This window comes from Grammomys surdaster, unplaced genomic scaffold, assembly GCF_004785775.1.
Source record: "Grammomys surdaster isolate TR1022 unplaced genomic scaffold, NIH_TR_1.0 125849, whole genome shotgun sequence".
NCBI classification, from domain to species: Eukaryota; Metazoa; Chordata; class Mammalia; order Rodentia; family Muridae; genus Grammomys; species Grammomys surdaster.
In genome coordinates this window covers 1,061,210-1,066,630 of record NW_021620675.1, presented here as the reverse complement: position 1 = coordinate 1,066,630, position 5,421 = coordinate 1,061,210, and positions in this window count along the sequence as shown.

The window sequence follows — 5,421 nt, the reverse complement described above, 5'->3', positions numbered from 1 at the left end:
TTCCTGCACCCAGCCTGTCCACCAGCTCCCTGTCTGGACCTGACCCATTTCCTGACCCAGCCTGTTTTCTGCTTCAGGTCTGCTTCAGCTTCTCACCTTGCAGTTCGATTCTGCAGTCTCACAATCAGACCTTACTCAGCCGATCCCTCCCAGCACTGGTCTGCTTAGTTATCTTGTCGAAATGGACTCTGTCTCAGCCTACTTCTGAAGCCTCTTAAACTATACTGCGGCCTTTTAAACTTGTATTCATTCTGTAAACCATATAGATATACAGATTCTGTAATACATATATAAAGATTAATGCAAGATGTGTGATGTGAATTAATGTTATCAATTATTATTGGAATAAGGAACTTGCATTGAACTCAACCAAACTACCCAGGTAGGTTTGTTTGTTTGTTTGTTTGTTTGTTTGTTTTACAAATTGCCATCACTGAAACTGCTGAACCTTGTGAATTTTTTGTTATTCAGTGAATTCTGGCATAGTGGAAAGACACAGCAATTCTGTCTATTTCTGCCATAATGATGCACGCTGGCTAATACTTCTGCTCTCACGGCTATAGAAACCAGCGCACAGATGTATAAAAATTCTATAGTAAGGCACACTACTCTGTATGGTAATCTAAAAAATCAATAACTTCTGTATATTTCCTTCAGGAATGAAGGCTTACATCCATAAGGGCTCTTTATACCAATTTGATCACACAGCCTCTTTCATGCAAGTCCTCCTTTCCTAAGACACCTTAGCTCTAGAAACTGATGAAAACTGAGAGTCCATATGGAACAAGAGGACCATCGTGTGTCCATCTTTTCTCTAGATCTGTTGCAAATGCAGAAGATAACAACCATTGGACCCACGGCATTTTTCATCAAATGCTGGAAAGATGGGAGGCTTTTCTTACTGCTGCATGCTCAACAGAAAATACAAGGTTCTTCAGGATAGTAACAATTAAAAAAAAAAAGGTACATATGAATGTCAGCCACCACACAAATACTCAAAAACCTACTTTACAATACCAGCTCACTGACGATACACTGATAGAGAAACTGAAGGCAAAAAGAGGAAAACAGTAGCTGTTCTGTAAGCTCACAGCCATCCAAAGGCAATGCTTGCCAATTGCACATCTGTCTGTCACAGACTTCTATTAGCTCCCACAGTCTCTAAGGTGGATTTCTAAGGACAACAACCTGCCAAGAAATAGTGGAGCTGTGGTGCTTCTTCCTGGTTGTCAACTTGACTTCATCTGGAATGAACTATAATCCAGAAATGGAAGGCACACCTGTGATCCAGATCTTCAGGCACAGTGGCTGTGAAGAGCTTAGGCCCAGGCAAAGTAGTACATGCCTTTAATTCCAGGAGACTGAGGCAAGAAGATCTGAGTTCAAGGCCAGCCTAGGACAGAGCAAGTTCCAAATCCAGGTGTGGTGGTACACATCTTTAATTTAGATCATATGTTCTGCTGGAGGCCTATATAAAGACAACGGAAAGGTGAAGTGTTCATTCTTCTTTGTCTGCTTGCACTTAACTTGCCAGCACATCTGCTGGAACCTACTTCTTCAGGATTCCAGCTTATGCGGAAGAGCAGCTAAAATACCTGGCCTCTTGGGACTAAGGAACCATTAGATTCTTGCATGACCCGTTCACAGCTGCCCACTGTTGGGTTAGTTGGACTGCAGACCGTAAGTCGTTCCAATAACTTCCCTTAATATCTGGAGTCATTCCGTAAGTTCTGTAACTCTAGAGAATCCTGAGTAATACAATGGCCAAGGGCTAGAGAGATGGCTCAGCAGTGTAGAGCACTTGTCCTTTTCGGGGAACCTGGGTTTGATTCCTAGCACCCACAAGGTGGCTCACACCCACTTGTAATTCCAGTTCCAGGATGTGTGTCTAGGTCACTGTTCTATTGCTGTGAAGAGACACCATGACCAAGGCATCTCTTACAGAAGAAAGCATTTCACTGAGGGCTTGCTTACAGTTGCAGAGGCTTAGTCCGTTGTCACTGCGGCAGGGAACATGGCGCTGGAACAGTAGCTGAAAGCTACTTCCTGATCTGCAGGAACTGGGCATCACTTCAACAAGGGCACCTCCCCTAACCCTTCTAATCCTTCTCGAGTAGTGGCACGTCCTGAGGGCTGAGCATTCGACGTTACACACCTATGGGAGCCATTCTCATTCAAACCACCGCAGGATCTAATGGATCTTCTGGCCTCCAGGGACACCAGGCATTCACATGGAACCTGTGTATACATGTAGGCGAAGCACTTATATGTGTAAGACAAATAAATCTAAGTGTAGCCACTGCTATCTGCACACTATTCTCTATCATGTGGGAGAAAACAGCAGCCATGAAAAGGAACCAAAGGTTTGTAAAGAAAGGAGGAAAGGCAAAGAGGAAAAGAACCATCTGGATAATCTTCCCTCGGGACAAGCAGTTTGTCAGGAAGCTAAGACAGTGGTTCTCAACCCTTTGTTGTTGTTGTTGTTGTTCTTCTTCTTCTTCTCTTCCTCTTCTTCTTCCTCCTTCTCCTCTTCCTCCTCCTCCCTTTCCTCTTCTTCTTCTTCTTCCTCCTCCCCCCCTCCTCTGTCCTAGAACTTGCTCTGTAAACCAGCCTGGCCTGGAACTCAGAGATATGCCTGCCTCTGCTTTCCAAATGCTACAATTAAATGTATGCTCCACCATGCCACCATGCTTGACATTTTTCAATCTCTCTCTCTCTCTCTCTCTCTCTCTCTCTTTCTCTCTCTCTCTCTCTCATAGATTTATTTATTTACTCATTTTATGTATATGAGTACACTGTAGCTGACTTCAGACACACCAGAAGAGGGCATCAGATTGTGAGCCACCATGTGGCTGGTGGGAATTGAACTCAGGACCTCTGGAAGAGCAGTCAGTGCTCTTGACTGTTCCAAGTCTGTCAATCTTTTTAAAGGGCTGTTGAGACTTTTTTTTTTGTTTGGTTTTTTGGTTTTTTGGTTTTTCGAGACAGGGTTTTTCTGTGTAGCCCTGGCTGTCCTGGAACTCATTCTGTAGACCAGGCTGGCCTCGAACTCAGAAATCCACCTGCCTCTGCCTCCCAAGTGCTGGGATTAAAGGCGTGGGCCACCACCGCCCGGCATGCTGAGACTTTTCAATATAGTATTTGATGCTACGGTGACTCCCAACCATAAAGTTATTATCATTGCTACTGTAATTTTGCTACTGTTACGAATGGCGATGTAAGTATCTGATATGTAGGATATCTGATACTCCACCCTTGCTGTCAACCCTCTCCCCCATAACAGTCCTTGCAGGGTCTGAGTGAGACACCACAACAAACAAACAAAAACACACACAGTTATTGAGAGACTTTGAAGCGTCTTGGGAATTTCTGTCCAAATATACATCGTTGAGTCTGTGTGCCTGTGCACTGTGGTCCTCTGATGTACCTCCTCCTGAGCTAAGGCCAGAGAGTAGCCCTGCCCCAGGCCAACATTCGATAAAGCTGGGAGAAAGTTTGTTGTGCAGGCAAGGAAAAGAAAAGGAACACCGGTACAGCAGGGAACACTGGAGCAGGACTGGGCACCGCCCCTGGGGAAGATACATTTGCAGAACAGGCTCAGAACAGGATATAAACGCCATCGTGTGACAGTGCTACACCCTTGTCACCATTATTGAAGCAAACATTTTCGGGAGTGACCAGAGACAGTGCCGGAAAAGACTGCAGCAGTGTGGCTTGAAATCATAAACTAGGAAAAGGGAAACTGAACAATTCATAATTTAAGAAACATCTTTTCCCCCCAAACATAATAGAAAAACAGTGGTTATAGCTCCAGAACTCTATGGGGGCAGAAACAGGAGAGTTTTGAGATCAAGACCAGCTTGACAATCAACCCTTCATGTTTATATTGATGATTCCCGTCCCTGTAAAACAGTGCTAGAAAAATCACTCGATTTTTCTGGCCTGAGGCTATGAACAAATTAACATTGGTCAGAGTTTTTTCTGTACCTCAGGATGTTGTTGTTGTTATTGTTAGACAGGGTCTCACTATGCAGTCCTGGCTGGCCTGGAACTCCCAGAGGGCCGCTTGCCCCGGTCTCCCGAACCCTGGCATCAAAAGGCATGAGCCACTATGCCCGGGAGTTTTGAGTGCCATCTTTGTAAATAAATAAATAAATAAATAAATAAATAAATAAATAATAATGTGCCACCAGCTGCAGTAAAAAACGGAAGCACCGCGGTTAGCTACTCTAAAGGAATGTGAATTTTCTGAATCCTACCACCCGTGACTAGCAGAACGCGCTAACTGATTTTCCACGGAGACAGTGTAGGAGACACTGTGCCGCCCGTAGGTGAGTCAGGCGTCACCACGACGGCCACACCTGGGATGACCGCAGGACCCACAGTCAGCAAGGGAGGCTTCTTAGCCCCCTGGTCCTTCCCCCTACCCCCATTCCCCGTGTCCACTTCTCGAGTTCGCAGGAACGGAAGGAAGAGACCCTACCCCCACCCCTACCCTACGCCACGTCCCGCCGCCACCCGGAGATTCCAGGGACCCAGCAGGGCTCTACGAAGGAGCCCAAGTGCGCTTCAGGGTGAGGTCCTTCGGGGACCCGGAGCATGAGCGAGGGGTTGGTCACCCCGGGTGTGTGCTGGAGCCTCGGTGTGGTCCGTGTGAGAGAGCGCGGTGTCGGAGCTCAGGGAGGGGGGTCGGGAGGAACGGGTAACGGGGTGCGGTGGCCAGGGCAGCGCAGGGCAGGAGCCTGGAGCCAGACCTGCGGAGACAGTCGCGTGCAGGGTGCGGCTGTAGGGGTTGAAGGAATGGATTTTTATGGGGTGCAGAATGCGAGGAAGAGGAGGTCAGAGGGGTCTGGAGGGGAAGGAGAGACGACATTCACCTATCTGAATTTTTAGAGGCAGCCACCGACTGTTAAACTTAACGTTTGAAGAGCGATACAGAGTCTTCGTGGGTGTTTGCGTAGCTCGCAGTGATGGCCCAGTTGCTAGCTAGTGCTCTGCGTTGTGGCCACAGTAATGTGGATGCGAGTCCAAGCCAAGTAAGTAGTTTCTCCGTGGTTAAACAGCCCTTCTTCTGTTCACTCTTCCCACCACCTCGCTCTTTACTAAGACCACAGTGCCTGTGGCTGAATTGAAAAGACACTTGAGACCCTGAAACTGCTTTTGCCTTTTCTGAGCGAAGCGTGAGAACCAAGAGAGGAGGGGCTGCCTTGCAGCCATCCTCATTGACGTCTTGATTTGCAGCCTAACCGTTGTTCTTTTCTGTCTTGGATATTTTTAAATACTGGGTTTTCCTTCTGAAGCCAAATCACAAATAAGATGAGCCTTTCTACTGTGAGTCACCATCCTCTGCACCTGTGCTGTTGTGCCCGCGGGCGGCCCCCCCCCCCCCCCCCCACGGGAAAAAAGCGGCGGGGGCGGGGG